Source organism: Amia ocellicauda, chromosome 2 (genome assembly GCF_036373705.1).
Source record: "Amia ocellicauda isolate fAmiCal2 chromosome 2, fAmiCal2.hap1, whole genome shotgun sequence".
Classification (NCBI taxonomy): domain Eukaryota; kingdom Metazoa; phylum Chordata; class Actinopteri; order Amiiformes; family Amiidae; genus Amia; species Amia ocellicauda.
The window spans coordinates 27,726,345-27,746,823 of NC_089851.1; the positions used below are offsets into that span (position 1 = coordinate 27,726,345).

The following is a 20,479-nucleotide window of genomic DNA, read 5'->3' on the forward strand; positions in this document are numbered from 1 at the left end:
TCATTTAGAGATGCTGTATAACTTGCTAATGTACAGCTTGGGGGTTCAGTGCTTCCACTGAAACAACTGGCATAACATGTCTGTCTTTATGAGCAGTCATACATAAAGTGAACATGTGCAATCCAGTGAGAAATATATTTGTTTTTACTTCATTCCTCGCTGTTTCAAATGGATGCTGGTATGTCTCATCCTGAACTTCATAGTAAATATCCTGCTTCTATTGTACAGATTCTCATCTCAATGAAATAGAACCTTTTTCATTCACAGTCAGGTGAGCATGTTTCATTGTACTTAAAACAATGACTGTTCTGATGATTAAGCTATATTTTCACTTCAATAATAAAAAGGATAAATGATAGTGAAATCTCTGAAACTTTCATATTGTTCTTATATATTAACTTTTTTGTATAATTAAACTGGAATATACATCGCTATAAACATTCATATTTTTGGGGACTGGTGCGAGGTATCTTTTAATTCTGTAGTCTTCTATTTTTCTTTTGGAAGGTTTTATTTGTGATGATTTCAATGTATTGCAACAAGCTTAAAAGTATTTCCTTCTCATCTGTAACCCCAATCAGGAACACTGTAGAATACGTTGCCCAATTTAATATTAAATAGATATTTGACTGATAATCTATTAACATGAAACTAATTGCTAAATAAATGTCAATAGAATGTTTATGTAATATTTATCTATACCAAAAATGTCATCATGGAAAAAACTCAAGTTACAAAATCACTAAAGTGGAGATATCAATCCCACAAGCCAAGTTACAAGAAACAACTGGGACAAACATAGATATCTCCACTCTAGATGGCTGAACCATTGTTTTTTTCCACGTTTTTGGTATAGATAGCTATTACATTAACATTCTATTGAACTTTAATTAACAAGTAGTTGAATGTTAATTGATTTTTAATTGAATATTTATTTAATATTAAATCGGGCCACACGATCTAAAGCGTTACCCAAAAGTCTTATTTTGATACTGCGGGCCATAACTCTGCTTTTTCCTATCTATTAATATACCTGGCATATTCTCTGTACTACTACAATGCAGTCATGTTTTATAATATGCATTGCAGAGACCTATTCTTCTTCTTGTCATGTATCCTATTCAACCTACATGCAATAGACTTACTAAATGAACAACAAAACCATAATACAGTAGAGCCTTGACTGAATCTCTTAAACCTGAGTCATCAATACAAATTAAAAGGTTGTTCTCAGTTTCTAAATTGTATGTCAGAGAGATATACAAGAAGCTTTACTACATTTTAGAAGAGGTGGATATGTGAGGGTTTTAACCATTTACAATAGAGGGGGTGGGGGGGTTAAGTATGTTAATTTAAGAAACCCACAAGGGTTAGCCCCTCTACTTTTATTAAAATTGAAACTCCTCCATAGGTAAACACTCCCCTAATGAACAGTGTTTTCAATCGTGAAAATTGGTTTGTAATGTCCTGGTCCAGATGGAATAGTGTCATCTACTGGTCCTATACCACTTCTATCAGCAACCTAATATTTGTTACATGCCTCCCATCCAGATATTGAGTAGTCTAGGATAGCTTTTCTTCCAACAACAACACTTAACATTCTACTCTATACACAGTCTCATCTCTCCCATTCTAGCATATTACATAATTTATTTATTTTGATTAAATTACAAAATTGTCTGCAACCTCAGTATGATCTTTATTTGACTGTTACAAACAGCCGTGCAATAGACAGATTTAAAAGTTGGAGATGCATTCACTTTGTAATCAGTGATTGAACTTGGAACATTATTCGGAAGAATCTTTCAAAAGACACTGGAGGAGATATGGAGGCAATGGGTGTTAGATCTAATCTAATCTAGTGTAATTTGCAGTAGTATGACAACATTGGAAAGAAATGAAAGGTTATTCTTCAAACCGGTGTTCTCTCAAGGGAATAAATATCCATCAGTTTTATTTCTATTTCTGTTTCAACTCTCTATGAGCCACTAACTGAGCAGTACTGTGCAGGGCTCTAAAGCAAAATATGCATGCTTCTGAAAGCTCATTTAGAGTGCATCGAATGTTAAAATTTCTAAAATAACATGGATAAGGCTTTTGCACTCAGGAGTTATTTGTGAATAATATACCACCTGTGATAAAATCATTATCACTTTGTAATGTTTCAAGTCACAGTACTATATCAAGCAGAATATATAATTCCATGCTCAGGGCCAATATTAAGGCAGAACGTTCACTATTGCAGTCGAATATGCAATATCTCTGAATAAGGAAACACAACCACACTTCTTTTTAGCATAGCAACGTTCTCACGTGTTCCCATTTCATTGCCTGTATGTAAATCATTTAAAAGGCTTTATCCTGCTCTTGCATTATTACAACTGAAGAAATCACCGAATATAAACACTTGTTTCTCTGCTTTCACTATATTTTATAAGGTGAAGATTGGGTTAATTGAGAGAGTTAAAAAATGACCTAATAAAAAAACACAATTATGTGTTATGAACCCCCTTAAATATTTGAAAAGCAATACGTATGGGTATTTCCGATGCACATTCGTGAAGGGTACTGCAATTAATTATTTGCAATTGCTTTTTGTGAGAGCAAATAGAATATGGAAATATCAGTCTGCATGAGGGCAATCAAGATACTGAAACAGCATACATATTTATTTATTTATAATTTAGAATCTCCAATCACTTCCCCCCTTTTCACCCCAATTTGGAATCACCAATCTCTGAACTCAGCTTACTGCTTTGTCTTATATGTTACTTTACGAGGGCAGAGACAATGTACTTGTCCACTGATATGCACATTGTCAAAAGTTTATATTATTTTTCACACTCCAGAATGTGTATTCTCCCTCAAATTGGAGGATGTGAAGCACATGCAAAAGCTAATATCCAGAACTTGCTGGCATCTGAGAATGCACACATGTTTCAGAGTGGCACTTGGCCAGTTGTACACCATCCCCTGGTAACAAACACATGGCAGACGATGGCAGGTTGGATTCAGGATCAGTATCAAGCCTGTTAAACCAAAAGGCCAGTCCCCTGACACGAGGAGTGACATTATCATAATAGGCTCATTCACACCAAGTTACATATGACTCTATTTGCAAGAGAAGGGATGCTTACCCTGCTGCCCTGGCTAAATTGCAAGTCACATTTGCTCAATCTGATCTGCTAACAGTATCTCATCTAGAAAGGTGCAACAGTAAATGCTCACAGGCCCAAACACTTTATGTATTTTAAGTTCCTCACATTTTCATATTGTCTTCCTAAATGATAAACTCCTTGTTGATATACACAATGCATCAGGGAATACACAGGTGTTGTGTTAAACTCATATACAGTCTGTATGGGATAAGGAGGGCTGGCAAACTAAATTGGGAAGATATTAGCGCTTGACTTATGTATTAATATGTGGTAAATTAAAAATTGTGTTCTTCCTTTTAATTTGTAATGTTCATAAGTGGAGCAGAGGTACATTTTAATTAATCTCTACATATCATGTCTAATTTGAATGCATCTGCATTACGATGGGTAAACATGAACAATAATCTCCTGCTTACATTCCTATATTGTACAGACAGTGCTGCCAGGAACATGACTATAATCTCAAACCATGAATTCTTTAATACAATTTAGTTAGATTTTTTTATGTGCAAATCCTAGACTTATTTTACACCTACTACTGTTTTTGGTTGGGTTTATGCAAAATTCATATACTTTGGGTTCAACTGATGTTTGGATCCTATTTGGGTAATCAGGAGCCAGTTCCATTCTGCATCTTTTAAGTTCCAAAGCAATAAGGGATGTAAATTATGCATGTCAAAGCTTTGAGTGCTGCAGTGAGATTTTATTTTAAGATTCCATCTTAAGTTATGTTACTAAATGAATCAATAATAATAAGGAGTAAGAGTTGCTCAGTTGTTGGTGAGAAGGAAATCACAATCCTAAAAGGCCAACTCAGAAGTCACTAATATATGTATATACCAAGTGAATAATCTTTCTAATTGCAATTGGGCTCAGTCAATTGTGACATGACTGGGCTTACTTAGACTCTAAAGTGCAAGGTAAAATGTGAAAATACACAAGCCTTTATTTTTAAATCAACCAAAACATATTTAGAAAGAGCACTTTAAAAACTGACAATAAAATCCTCAGCGATTATTTGTTTACGTTTTTGCTCAAATGTTATTGCCCTGTTGCATCTCCTAAACTGCAGTAAGATTTTGTATGATTATTACCACCTGTCAATCATATTCATTTTGTTTTCTCTAACAGAACATTTAATCACTGGATTTACTTAGATTCCAAATCTTCTCAAAAGAACCTCTCCTATATTTCAAGTAAATACTCTCAAACAGTCTGAATGCTCTCGTGCTTTGTTTCCATCTGCCACGGAGACCAAAATGAACAATCTATACTTCTATTAACAGAATTTTCTTGATAGTTATCCGTCTGCTAAATGTGTTGCTCTCTGTGGAGATCTGTGTTGACTAATTCATCATCAAGATATTTTCTCACATTTTACTATCAAGTCGTCAATCAGGGGTGACTTGTTTTCTTTCTTGACTTTCTTGACTTACCATCTGCAAAGTATTTAAACTAACTTAACACTTCAATTTTCTACACTTATTTATACATTTGTGTACTTAGGTTTCTCTCTCCTATGAAGGTAGACCCTCTGCGATTCCTGTTGTTCTCTTCACAGCAACAGGAGATTTTCTGTTGTGTCTGCAACTAGACGATGTAGTCTGTTCAACAATGCTCCTTCCATAAGCCTCCATGTTTGGCTACAGAAAATGTGAGAAATGGAATTGATTTCCATGGCTTTTAGATTTTGTTCCCCAAATCAAGATGTTAATGACACTAGTCTGTCAGCTTGCAAAACTTAATTATTTGTACACACCAGACTCAACCCTTTGCTTGTCTTCTGCATTTAAGTTGTCACTTTTCAAACTGCTTCAGTAACAGAGTATGATCTCTTAACCAAAAGCACCTGTACCATACATCCCACCTCTGTGGTACCAAGCTGTAACACAATGGCTTTTGTGAATGCCAAATAAGTGCACATTTAATTTAAAAAGGAACACTTCAGTGCACATCAAACGTAATAACAGGAACGTAGAATTCAAATTGTGTTGTCAAAGTGAATTGTATAAGACAAGAAAATTGCCCTTTTTCTGGCAGATTATATAAGAACCTTTCAATCCACAAGGTTTATAAGACAAAGCAATTAATTATGTATTTCTTTCAATGACTTAAGACAATCAATCATAGATTTGTTGAACAATAAAGGCAAATGATTTAGTAACATTCTGACTTCCCATTCTTGCAGTATTTGTTCGGTTTTATAGTTGACCTCTGCGAGTGCTAGTTAAATCCAATGCTTTCAACACTAAATCAATAAGTATGTACAGTAATGAAAGAAACCAGTGACCAGGGTTTTAATATCCGAAAATCTCATAAAATAGCAGGAGTGAGATTGCTGGGTTTTACTTTTAGTTATTTTTCTATTTCATGTATTCTAAAACCTCATTGTATTACTCAAAAAGAAAGAAGAAGAAGAAAAGTAATATAAATGTATACACACATGTACTCCACAGTCACATGACTCCAGGGCAACTTAGAGTAGCTCGTGACGGGATGTGGGTGGAAACAGAAGCATTCAGAGAAAACCCATGTGGACAAGGGGAGGACGTTAAAACAAAAGTTACATTTACAAATCTATTGTATATTATCTTGAGCCATACTTTAAAACAAAAGGTCACATTAAATCCTTTTCATAATAAATCAAGAGAGCTTCCCGCCAGCTATACCATTTATAAGATTGATCTAAAATATAATTCAGGTCAAGAGATAGTAATTGCCAGTCGAGCACTTCTTTTCGTCTTCAGAAATTATGTTCTGTGCTTTTGATTTGGCTTTGAAATGTTAAAGGACATCCCATAAAACTACGACCACTACTTTTTACTTCAGCCATAATTTTGCATTGGCACTTCTCTGCATTTAAGTATGAAACGTGATGGTTTCTAGTCCCTGAAGAGCTAATGAAGGCCCACGTGTCTGACTAGCGGTACGATAATCTTTGAATTCTAAGCAACTGGTTTTGTACGCACATGAACTTTGCTTCATTCTTTGGAAGCAGTTCAAATTGTGACTCATCACACAATAGGATTTTTAAAAGGAAGTTATTAGGCTTGTATCTATAAAAAATGCCATAAAAAAGAATTCAGTTAGCACCTTTGCCTACACCTGTTGAAGCCCTGACTGTTCAGGTATTGTTCTCTTACAATGTTGTTTTTTTGTATTCTGACAAATCGTTCTGTAGGTCCTTAAGCGTTAGTTCAGGGTTTTTAAAATATTTTAAGAAAGTCTTCCTGCTTTTCAAGATATAACATTGGTCACATGGACTTTACATATGGTGGTATTGGTGTACAGAATAGTTCTGTATTTGTCATCCATCTCACACACACAGGCAGTGTAGTTTATTACTTCTAGTTTATTCTGAGCTGTTCAGTAATTTTAGGGTCTTCTGTTACATTAATGTTGACTATCTTCACATTGCTACACATTTGAACAACTGTTCATTAGCAACAATTGTCTATACACATGACATTTGAGTACGGAGTATGAGATAACAACTACTAACTATTTATTATAAAATCTGCATTATTTTGCATTAATTTGTATAACTCAGTTACAACTTTCCAGATCACTCAAGAAATTTCCCATTTTGAGAGCTTCATTACCATATTGAGACAAATGTACACAATGTTGCACATACATATAGTTCATTCTATGCCTTGTTTAATTATGGTAATGTACAAACATGGGGTAAATACATTTAATCTTCTTCCTATTTACAGTTTATTAAAACATTTATTTGCACAATAATTAGCTGATAATAACTCAGTTACTAGCAATATAATTGGCTACCCATAAACATTATATCTACATTGTCTACACAATGTAGAACGGTGTCCCCTGGTAGTAGAAGGAACTATGTAGAAGCAACATGTTTCATTCTACATTTGCTAAAATGTAGACTGGTGTCTCCTCAGCTTTAATAGTATAGTGGTAATTTGTTTCAGAAGACCCTATCAACTAGAACACAGTAAATGAAAAGAATAATAACAAAATGTAAAAATGAGAGGGGTATAGTTTCCTTTACAAATTATACGCTCCACTACAGCGTACTATTTATAGGCTGCTACAAATATTGAATATGAATGGTATCTTCTTTCTTTCATTTCAAAAGATTTGTATGAGCTTTGCATCACACTCTTTAGACTTGGCCATTGTTAAAGTAATTAGATTGTTGTGTGCACAATCATCATGGCGAGGAAATAAAATGTGACACCTTGTCACTATTTATATGGACACTAATTGGATAATTGGTGGCCAGTGTGTGAAACTACCTACTCATCAAATAACAATTGTTGACGATATAATGTTGACTAGATATATATATATATATATATATATATATATATATATATATATATATATATATATATAACCATGCTTTTGCATTATTGTTTCATACGATAATATTTCATCCTCATTACACTGCATATTTTTTTTATTTTCCATAGGTATTTACAAGGAAAAAAATGTTCTTTATAAAAAAGAGGAATCTCAGAAGGGATTTTGATTTTGTTATCGCCGCATAACTGTAGATGACAAAATACATTCTCAAATTGTTTTTAATGGATTCTCTTATCAGTTGTACAGTGAATCATCTTGTCAATAACAAAATGTTGTGCATCTTTTAGTTTTAAATCTTTTGAGAAATTATTCTTTCAAGAATACTTAAAACCCTTGACATTTTCATCCTCATGTAATTTATTTTGAGGTATGTTAGCTCAAAATATGTTATTGTCCTTTTGCACCTCCAAAGCTATAGTTAATTTTTATATACATATATGCTGTCAATCATAAATTACACCTATTTGCATTCACTAAAGGGCATTTTTTACAAAATAATTTTGAAATAATCATCAACCTGAAGTAACAAAGCAGTGGTTATGAATTATAAAAACATTAAAAGATAAAGTTATGCCATCACTGTATCTTCCACAACTGGTTGCTTACTTCAATCCAATCATGTTTTCTCACTGATCCTGTGATGTTAGTTTCCTGGGACATTTGTGCAAGACCCCTACACATCTGTTTGAAGAAGTATCTCCTATTTTCAAGTCTAAATGGTCCTACACTTAGTGTCCACTTGTGTCCACTAAGGAATTCAAGTTATTGTAATCTATTGAAGTATGGCATGCTGAAAATAGCTTGAAATTGTTTATTTGCTCTAGGTGCAATATCCCTTATGTAATGTGCTGAGCACAACTGTTCAAAATGCTCCAACTGAGGCCTAAATGATGCATATGCATATGTTTAATACTACTGCCCTTGAATTAACAGTTGAAGTCAGTTGAATGAACCTTGTTAATACTGTATAAATAACTTCCCGCACTTATTTGACTACAGAGAAAGCAATCTGTATGATATATATAATAGAAGATATAATTAAATATTTATTTTTGCTTTGAATATAGTTAAGAGGTAACTGTCAGGTTTAGCACATCACTGTGTGGTGGATAAGTGGCACTGTTTGTTTATGTTTGTTGCTAATTGGCCAGTATTGCGGTCATATTGTTTTTGCATTGTAGTTCTACACTGAACAGATGGCTCATATTTACATGTATGTCCAACATTAATATTGTGTCAGCTCATTGAGACATAAAATAAATATACTAATTTGAGTAAAATCACCAAGCACTGCCAGTTGTGGTGTGTGGTGAAGTTAGGAAAGGGATCCACACTAGTCTGTGTACATCACACATCCGACTCACCAGGCCCTGGAGGCCTATATTGGGTATGTATTCACATTTATGACACCCCACTGGCTGATACTTATCTCCATTATTTCCTTTCTAGACAATCTGAAAAAAGGTGATTGACCTAGCAACCTAAACTATCTTGCTGTTAGCAGTGAGTTGGACTAGATAATAATTGACAGTTATGCCTTTGCTGTAGAAAGTTTGAAATAATTAATTTCAGTTCAATGCAATCAACCTCATCTTCACAACTCTGAGCTCTAGATGAAAAGTAAGTTTCCTTTTTTTATCACATTTGATAAGGATGTCTAGCACATTCTTCTAAAGCAAAAAATGCAAAAATAAAGTTATGTTGAGTAATTGAATACAAGAAAGGTTACTGTTGATTGTCAATCAATAATACAAGTGAACATAGTGTTACTTTTTATGGTGTTGTATTAAACAGGAACAGATATAAAAAAAATCAAGTTTAAAATGGTTTCTAAATGAAAATATATATACATTGTTGTCAATAACTAAAATAAGTGGCTTCTTTTAAATAGTAATGGTTTCTAGAAATAGTTTGTCATACAATATTATTATTATTATTATTATTATTATTATTATTATTATTATTATTATTATTATTATTATTATTATTATTTCTTGGCAGACGCCCTTATCCAGGGCGACTTACAACATAAGTGCAAAAATACAGAGAAGTACATGGCATCAATCATTACAAATTCAACTTAGCTAAAACATAGCAATTCAAAATAATACATTTTACAAATTCCAATTACAATTTACACAAGTACAGTAAGAGACTTCCTACATCCTGGATGGTGAAAGCTAAGTGCTGTCAAGATGTAGGGTTACAGACGAGGGCTACGGGAAAGGGAGCAAGGAGGAAAACAATCAAGAACGCGAGGAGCATAATAAGCTGAAGTGCTATCTAGCAGGGATAGAGGACTAATATTACAAGTGCTGTCAGAAGAGATGTGTCTTGAGTAAGCGCTGGAATGAGGTCAAGGACTCTGCTGTTTTGACTTCGGTGGGCAGGTCGTTCCACCACTTAGGGGCCAGGGATGAGAAGGAGCGGCTCTGGAGGAAGGAGAGTGGAGAGGAGGCAGAGTTAGTCTTCTGGCACTGGAGGAGCGCAGTGGTCTGGAGGGGATGTATGGAGAGACGAGGGTCTGAAGGTAGCTTGGTGCAGTGTGGTCAAGACAGCGGTAGGTGAGGGTCAAAGTCTTAAACTGAATGCGTGCCGCTATCGGGAGCCAGTGGAGGGAGCGGAGCAGTGGAGTAGCGTGTGCGAATCGTGGCAGAGAGAATACCAGACGAGCCACAGAGTTGTGGATGAGCTGGAGCGGCGGGTAGTGGATGCAGGCAGGCCGGCCAGGAGGGAGTTGCAGTAGTCCAGGTGGGAGAGGACCAGTGACTGGATGAGCAGCTGAGTCGAGTAGTCGGTGAGGAAGGGACGGATCCGGCGTATGTTGCTTAGAAAAATATAAACAATCTAAACTATTGCTCAATAAAAAACATTGCCATTCAGTTGAAGGACAAAACATTGATGACCTATTTACTATACTTTTACACACCTTTGTTTCAAAACTTAAATAAATAAAATCATTTGTGTGAAAATGAACACATTATGCTGTAACACTTTACAATAGGTCTCCCTAGTTACCGTGTATTAACATAGTAGGTACTCAGTAACTACATCTTAGTTACTCATAAGAACAGTGTACACCAACATCCGCCCCAATATTGACAGCCCCCCCCCGATATTACACTGTTCATAACTAATATGTAGTTACTGAGTGCCGTACTATGTAAATACACTGTAATTAGGGAGACCTATTGCAGAGTGTTCCCAATTATGCTATGTACTCTGTATTCTGAAACATCAAACAACCACTGCAAGTTTGCAAGTCTGCAAATGAAAGTATTGTTATTGGCAATGCAGAGTAAATAATAGTTAAGACCATGACTCAACATACATATTTCAGTTTAGTCTCACTTGAGAGCTCTACATAAGCATTGAACCATGTCCTCTCAGTCCATAAATTCCCATATTTGATAACTAGCACTCACATTTATTATCACTCTTACAACAAACTTTTTAATTAAATGCTAAGCAGTACTAAAGATTACTTAACATGCTTGTGATCCCCAGCTTTAATGCATAATATTATCCTATGTCCAGAACACAAGCCACCGCCTCCCAAAAAGGTCATGTCTAAAAAGAAGAAAAAAACAGTGGGCTTGCCATCCATAAAAAATCTCTCAGACCTTTTACTTTTCAGGGCAGCCTGAATTACCTCAGGCTAAATGGAAATATATCACTAAGCATGTCAATCAAAAATGCTGGAGGCAGCTGTAACATGTAATTTCATATGCTGGGTTAGTGAATGCAACATAAACAAGAGCTAAGGATAGCTGTTTTTTTCAAGGCCAGGAAAAAAGTGAGGAAACAAAAGGTGGCTAATGGCAAAAAATGAACATGTACTTTAATCTTTAATGTAAAATCATAACGCCATTATTTAAAATACATAAATACTATAGTAAAATCAAAAAGTTCAAGCCCTAATTATATGTTTTAGCTGCATTCATAACTGCATAACTGTTCTTTTTTTTTGGGGGGGGGGGTGGGTATCTGCATTTTTTTTTAACTTTGGCTTGTATTTATAATAATGAAATGTATTCCTATTATTTTCACAAATTCACACAGGTTTCCAGTGTGCTACCAGTAAAGTCTCAAAATATATTGCCACCTAGGTAGCAGAACAGAAATTAATTGGCTTCTATGTTTCATTAACAGTATATATATTTAGAGAGAGGGAGAACTATATATCATAAGCACTTTAGGTAAGCATTAAGTGGTTAGTTCCCAAAACCTGTATATTTTCCAGGTCAAACAGTCCACCACTATTCTAATCCATGAATATCAGTGGTATATCTATTGCCTGGCACCCCACACGTTAAGCAACCATTATATTTATATTGAAGTTATTTATTTTCACAGTTGCATAATAAGTGGTTCAGTACTCATGTTTACAAAAGGGATTGAGTGTCCACCAGATCAAAACCAATTATTTGATATTTCAGTTTAGTCTGTATATGAGAAAATATACAGTCAAAAATTGGGATAAATAAGAAATGGATTAACAATATCAGATACAGGCAAACTGCAAACTCATCAGGGTTTCAGAATGTTATGATAGTATGTGATGCAAAGTGCTCCTACTTTCTTGCAGACTAACTAAATTGAACAACATCTTGTTATTTCATTGTTGTTTTTAAATGCATTTATGCTAAGTATTAGACATCTTCTTCCTTGTTTCTATTAAGTGAAAAACTCCAAACACGAATTCATATTGCCACAAAGGTTATTCCAAGACTGCATATTTTAGATAAATGCATTTGATTGGCTAGTGTGGTATGCTCAATACAAGAAATAAAGATTATCTTTCTATCTTTGTGTTGTAGCACACCAAATATAGGCCAAAATGGAATTTAAATGTAGATTCTGTTAAATATTCAAGGACAAAGCAATAATAGAAATTGGGGATTGTTTTGGTATTCTTCTCAAAGTGTTCAACAAATGTAAGAGAAAGTTTGCCCTAGATTATAAGCAGTGCTGCCTCATTTTATGATTCATACAGAATAAATACAATAACTGGATAATCAATGCCATGGTTAATTTGTGGTTAGAAACACATATGACCTTTGAAACAAGTACGTTTTGTTTTCTGAACATGTGTAATGAAAACATTAAAAATTAAAATGCAATCTGATGTTTGCTTCAAATATATGTGAATGTTATGAGTTTCAAACCTTTACAAAAGCATCCTCTTTACTGGATTTTAATATAAATATGATACATTTAGCCAGACAGATAAAGCACCCCCCATCTGTGCATGTACATTTGTATTTGTTACAGTTTCTAGGATGGAAGACCATAATAAGTATGTTCTAGGGGATGATCAGTGTACAGTATGTGATATTCATATAGAAATATGACCTTGAATTGCATCCAGAGGACATACATGAATGCAGTAAAGAAGCAGAGAAAACAAAATCTTTATACTCTCCAAAAGATGTCTCTCACACCTCCATGTACACAGAATTGCTGGTCATTTATCTGCTTTCTGGCAAGTCCCCTACACCCACCCAACCTAGCAGCTTGAAATGAGTTTCATGAACCACATAATACTTCTCACATGATTAGTTGACCAATGTTTTGTTTTTTTCCATTCTTGTTTTCTCTCTCTCTTAAAAAGCAAACCCCCCAAAAAACTCCCCTTCTTGTTGATTTTAACAGACTCTGGAACTCCATAGTAACCATTTCTGATGCTCCTATTTGACTGCATAGAATAACAGCAGCTGTCGCAGGCTGCTGCAGACGTCTACAGTGACATATTCAGCAACACTTTCCTGCTTTTGCTTGGCTGCTTGCTTCATGTTGATTTTCCTGGAGCTCTCAGCTATGAAAAGAATTATAGAATTTTCCATTCGTCAACATAACTCCCTCGATCGTGTGTCTCAAACTTTCATATCTTGTGGCTTTCTTACACTGTTGAAAAGATAGACAACTTCCAGTTAAAAGGCTTTTGCTGGCAGTGCACTGCTTCGATATAGGGCTGATTACAGCTCATCATTTAAATTCAGGGCATGTAACGTCTTGTTTAGTTTGTGCAGTACCATACTGACAACTTTAAATTGAATGCAAGCAGAAAATACGTATTTTGGGTTTTGCCTTTTGACATCCAGATACAAAATTGTTATCTGCAGGTTTAGACAAAGATATATCCATGCATTTGCTTGTTTGTGTTAAAGGTTAGAACATTTAATTTAATGACAGCTCTTCTGATTGTATGCTTTATGAGAATAATAACACAAAAAATCATAATAACAGGAGTGAATAATCACTGCACACATATATAAACATAAATACTAGAGATGATGATAAATGCTACAGTTGGCAAACCAGATGCATTCTCAAAATGAATTTTACAATAATGATATCACATACATTATACAATATTCAGATATTCTGACTCAGATTTACAGATTTACATTTTCATACTGAAGGATGACCTGTAACATTTCTCATAAAGTGAACATATTGATAAATAATGTTTACATGCTTTGGCTGAGAAAGAAAACCCACCGTTTGACTCTGAGATTTAATTTAAACCAGAGGGTTTGATGATGATTGAGGAAGGATTTAAGTATTTAGGAGACAGCCATGACTTTGGGCTTCGGTATGTAAATGTGCTTTTGTGTTTGTGTTTGTGTGTGTTTGTGTGTGTGTTTACGGGCTCTTGTGCCACAGAACCCTAATCTTTCCATTGCCTCTCCAGTAAATGCAGCCCTCCCCCCTCTGCTGTCCTCTTTTTCCCCTCCTTAATTGATGGACTAACACCTCCAGCCAGCCCTCTCCATCTTTCAAACGTGCCATGGTGTTAAGGGGCCTAGCACTTGCACTATATGGCTTCCTTTTTTTTATTAATTAAGTTTCCTTCAGTGCGACTTTGCCTGAGCGACACTGCGGGCTGCTGCCAGAGCCTGTGTGTCTTGCCCCGGAGTACCTGTGAGAAGAGAATATAAGAGACAAGCAGAGCAGACACACAGAGCATATCGCGGGCCAATCAGAGGAGCTCTCCTGAGCTGCAGAAGCCGAGCTGTGAGAGCTGAGAGGCTTGGAAACACTCCGAGCCTCCAGTCGAGTGGTTCTCTGAGGATTGGGAGCAGCTGTGCCGCTAGCTCTGAGAGACAGACAGAGTGGGAGAAAATGAGAGACAGAGAGAGAGCCCTGATTGCTCCTCACAAATTAAGTGCCTTGTTACCTGTTAGGGCAAGTCAGACAAGGTAAGGGCAAATTGAATGGCACTTTGATATCTTTTATTATTTACATGTGATAATGACGAGGCTGCCTCATTTTGAGCTGGCTGGCTGGAGCTGTGCTCTGTGGAAAAGTGAGATTTAGGATTTCTGGTACTTGTGCCTTGATTACTTGATATGTATGTGGAGTAGATGTATCTTGATCATTCAGATTCTTTAATTATCAGATGTTCAGGACGTAGCTGTGATTATAAAGTTTAATTTCACTAAAAAGTCTGCAATGTTGCAAATTAAATGTTTATGGTTTTGTAGCAGAGGAACTGGGAGAGGACTCCTCCTGTTAAAAATGCTCATGGTTTGCTGTAATGCTCCACTTTGCTAGCAGGAATTCTGCAGCCTTAATATTATAATATATCTCTGCCAAACAAGGTATGCAAAGGGTCTGCTGAGCAAGCAGTATGTTAGAAATCTTTTCACTTGAACTGTTGTTAATCTTTTATGCTTTTAAAGATTTGATTTAATTTTGATCTGTTTGCAGTGATGTGAATTTGAGCAGAGCAGATTGAAATTCACAGTACTGTGTAGGATATATAATAAAGTATGTTTTTTTTCTGATTATATATAGTAAGGATGTGTGGTGAGGTTTGCTCTGTCTGTATGGATGTTTGTCAGACTGACAGTCTGGGCTGTTGTCACAAAGGAAGTTATAAGGTTGGGTCTGCTTTGCGTGCTGTATAATCTTTCATAAATGGAGTAATGTTGTTGCATAGAAAACAACCTCTGAATAGTTGCATTCAGAGACAGTGGACTTCTATGGCTTTTTTCCATTGAATCACAACATGGCACAAGCATAAAAACATCATAGACCACAGTTTTAGACCTTACATGTGTAAGTAAAATAAGCACACCCTGTGTAACTATCATAACAAAACATCTCTTCAGCTTTTAAACTGGAGGGTTGCAGCGACACTGTGCTGGACTTCATGGCCAGTTTATCATCCTTTATGTGTCATCTACTGTAGAATATCTGAAAATCCTTGCTCCTATGTGTTTTTTTCCCCCTTCTGAAGCTCGGTTTTGGATTATGAATACATATGTAAATACCCTTGCTTGCAGCACTGGCCTTCTAACATCACTGCCAATGATGATCATCCTTCAAACTCCTATGTGATATTGACACAAAGTCCCCTCTACCTTAAATATTACAATTAACTGATAATAATAATAATAATAATAATAATAATAATAATAATAATAATAATAATAAAAATGGCAACACTTTACAATATTGGACACCGATTCTTAATAATTAACATACAGGAATAACATATGGTCATCTCATGCACCTGCACTGGGTTCTGATCTTGATCACATGTATAAGCCCTCGTGGAAAGCAAGAAATTGAATTGGAGCTTAGGTTTAGACCACTAGGGCTTCCTTATTTTTTGGTGCAACAGTGACTCCTGTGACTCCTTTATTAGAGTGATAAATCACTTATCATTGAGAGCTGAGTTAGTCCTATTTATATTGCTATCGCTCTGCTGTTTGCACTGTGCACTTACAGTGTGAAACACAGCAGACGACTTGACAGCACACATTTCAGACGGCGTGTGTAAGCAGCTTACATCTCTCCTTTGTCGTTATAGCAGTCGTAGCTGAGTTGATTAACAATTGGGGATTCTAGTATTAGGAGAATATTCAATGAAAGACCAAACTGACAAGACAAGGGACAGCAGGATGGAGTGAAATATCAGAGATGTCAAAAGCAAGTTTGAAGCACTCCATGAGTTGAGTGTGTGTTTCATCCAAAACTTACTTTTCAGTATTTGAAAATTATCATATTATAAGATAGCTGATACCTTATTGGAGATAAAATAATTTATGGAAAAAAATAATTTTAAAATATCTTATACATTATTGGGTATGGAATAAACATCTAATATATATATATATATATATATACTGAGAGATTATGAATGCATTGAGCGTTAACTGACTGTTTCTAAATTGCTATTGACAATTGCAGTTCCACAGAAAACAAACAAACAAACAATGAATCCTATTAAGACAAAGCAATTAGGGAACAAAATAGATACATTCTAAATATCAGAAAATAGTTAAAAATGTATGTCATATCTTTCTTTCTACCAGATCCCACTATTAGATGGGTTTAATATGCATATATATAGGAAAAAACTAACAAAACACTATTTTAGTTGTAATGTTTATACCATATTGCAGTGTATGTAGTTAATAAGAGTTGTGCAAATGCAATAAGTTACCAATAGCCGTCTGCTTTTAATATCCCTTCAGTTTAATGTCTGTAATATTCTTTTCAATAGATTAAGTCCTGCATAATATGCCTGTACGCCTTCGGTTTAAGGAGGATTTACAGTATTGTTATAGAGTACAAATCTATTTATTTATTTATTTATCTGTTGGCAAGGCTCATTTAAACGGCACAAAAAAAGATGATATTCCTATTTAACTAGATCCCCACCGCCTCCAATGAAGCTGAGTTGAAATTGGATGCTTCAGCAACCACCGTACTTACAGGGACCGTACTTACAGGGCTCTGCTAGTGCTGCCACTTTGTACTAGGATAAAAATAGAGCCTAATGTCCTGTCAATACTTCATTAATTTTCTTATGCAATTGGCATTTCAAGGTACTAGACTCTATTTAATTTTCCTAGGACATTCTTAATCACTTAATATCCCATACTTTGTATTGTCACTTCTGGTGAGCTTTGCTGTTACAACCACTAACAGGGTAATATATGCCTATTTTTTTAAGAATGTCAAATACAAACACTATTTTACTGACAGTGACATGAAAGCATTCTGGGATGTTTTGGGCTACATTTCTATCATTTATTTGGATTTCACATGTGTGAGTTCTGACACATGGATGTTCTTACAATTTGTATATTACGTTGGTGCAAATTCATTTGATCTAATTATCAATTGTTAAGAACGTTCCCCTAGTACTACTACTATGAAGATTTATATATTTTAAAATGTATGTATGTATAGATATAGTTGCACTGGGAAGGGTTTTATGACTGTAGCATGATCCAGACACTTCATATATCACAGGAATGTTATCAGATCAGACAGATTCTAATTCTTTGAATTTAAGGAATCACTTTTTAAATATAATACATCTAAGACATAGCTATGATTTCTTACAGTTGAAAGACAAGCACCACAGTATGCTGTTTTATATTCAATTGTAGTGTTTGAGTGTACTTTTAATGTTCATGGGATTTGTATATATATATATATATATATATATATATATATATATATATATATATTACATATATCAATAACTTATTTATGCACCTTAAATAATTGCTCTAGCAGCTCATTTTGATTATTTCTACCTTTGAATTAATGATTCAAACTGTTGTAATGTTGAAAATAATAAACATAGTTTGAGCAGAACAAAACCACTTTTAAACTTGGAGATATGCAAGTAATGTTTTTGCTTCGTTGCCTCGTTACCTGTAGACTGTCAATCTCGTTTTGATAGATCATCGGGATTTGAGATTTTTCTCAGTTGTGAGATGACGAGAGTAATAGCAAGCTTTTATTAGCCCCCATGGGCTGTGCAAACCTGCAGCTCTCGGTTATATGGTGATTCGTACAGAAGAAGGTAGTTCATTCCTTGGAAGTCTCACTGTATAAGCTAGATCTTATAGTTTCAAAATTTAGTCATGTTTATTAAGAATACTATGGATTGTAACCAATAGTAACATGAATCAATCTAATGCATTAAAAATGTATTGGCTATTGCACATACACTTTGTATTGCTCTGATATTTTGTAAGTCGCCCTGGACAAGGGCGTCTGCTAAGAATAATAATAATAATAATAATAATAATAATAATAATAATAATAATAATAATACACTTTCTCAAATGAATGGGCTAAATACAAATGGAAATGTGTAATTATTCAATGTCACCTATGTAGAAGAGGTCAAATCAATACTTAATTAATATACATTTATATTTCAGTTTACTCTGGTCACTATTAACTGTCCATTACTGTTTTGGTTGTCCAGTACTTATGGTTCTCTATAGGCAAAATAAGTACAGGTCTCAGAGACTATCCCAAGAACCATGTAAAATGGTTTTAAAAACTCATAATACTAATTTATATTTATATAATGAGCTTCCATAATCCAGAATACAGTCACAGGGATATTTTTATCTATCAAGCACATCTGATTGAGTCATATCCCTTTACACTATACTGCCTGTAGCGTGGTCAGTGGTCTGAGAAACGGAAGACATTACAGAGTCAAGTGTGTTAAGCTCCAGGATTCATTTGAAAATCTAATTAAATACAAAACTACTCAAACAAAGGAGAGCTGGAGTAGGAGTGATATTTTATTCTATTGTATTGATTAAACACACACTATGACATGATGCTATCTTAAAGGCGTAGTGCTGGATATGATGTACAGTAAGTCATCTTGGAGCTCAGTGGTATCTTAGTGCAGTGACAGACACATGGAGAATGTTTCCAAAGTAAAATCTGGCAAATCAAAGCACTAGGCTCCTCATCCAGATCTGAAATTTGGTGGCAAGATCAACTTGTCTGAATGACACAAAGTACAAGAGACAATTCTAAATAATATGATCCTTGCTTCCCTTTCCTGGCACTGGGACTCTGTATCCATATGACACTGCAGAAAATGTGATGGAACGCATACAATGTCGCTGGTTTGGTGGGTTAAAAAATGCATGTTTGATGTGGACTTCTGTTTATAATTAAACATACATCTTTTATTTAGGATCAGATGAAAACATACCAATAGTTTTTGCAACCTAGTTGCTAAGATACTAATTTTTAACTAGTGCAATAGTTCTTTATCTGATGTTTACTGATTATACACAAAGCCCCTGTGGGGTCTTTCAATTGATCTTTACAAAGCATAACTCATACATGTTATGACTTTGAACTCATTCAGACTTGCATCTTGTACTTCTCTTCTACTTCATATTTTGAATTGTGGAGTAAATTCTGAAAACACAGAATCACAGACATTTAAAGAGCAGTTACCAGCAACTACTGGGTAAACTAAATGCAAGTATACAGGCACACATGTAACAGTGATGTCAGCCAAGGCTGTCCCAGTCATTTCTTGTAATTTGTTCTTGATATGTCCTATGTACATGTCTGGGTTATTTATATATATATATATATATATATATATATATATATATATATATATATATATATATATATATATATTCATGATATAGATATGGCTAGTAAGCAAATAACCTCACAGATTAGGTTTTTCAAAAAGATAGGTGTCAAAATAATTGGCACCCCTAAAGAATCTTATAAATACAATCAAACAAAATGTAAAATGTGTTAACATTCTAATATTTTAAGTACATCTCATTAAGGAACTGTATTGTGGCTTTCCATTGCTTCCTGTGTCACTGGGATATAAAAATGAGTTAACATGCATGTAAATCCATTTGCCATCCATCACAATGGGGAAAGGCAAATAACTCACAAATGAAAAGAGACAAATGGCTGTTGACCATCATACATCAGGCAAACCTAAATATACCACTGACCACTATTAGTGCAATAATTAAGATGTTCTGGAGGCAATAAAGAACCACAGCTAGAGAATTGCAGAACTTGAGTACATCTTGGGGTCACCAAGTCTCCAAATCTACAATTAGACACCAGCTCCCTGCCAATAGCCTATTTAGAAGGGTTGCCATAGAAAATACATTACTGAGAGCAACCAACAAATGTAAGCATTTGGA

General features: G+C 34.8%; 1 protein-coding gene across 1 annotated transcript in view; it reads left to right on the forward strand.

Annotated features, from left to right (window-relative positions):
• Positions 1-14,517: 14,517 nt before the first annotated feature.
• The window catches only part of LOC136768121 (cadherin-18), a 157,953-nt gene continuing 151,991 nt past the window's right edge, over positions 14,518-20,479 (forward strand). The window contains exon 1 of the mRNA XM_066722178.1: positions 14,518-14,704. The gene's annotated coding sequence lies outside the window, so the exon portion shown is untranslated. The remainder of the gene's footprint in view (positions 14,705-20,479) is intronic.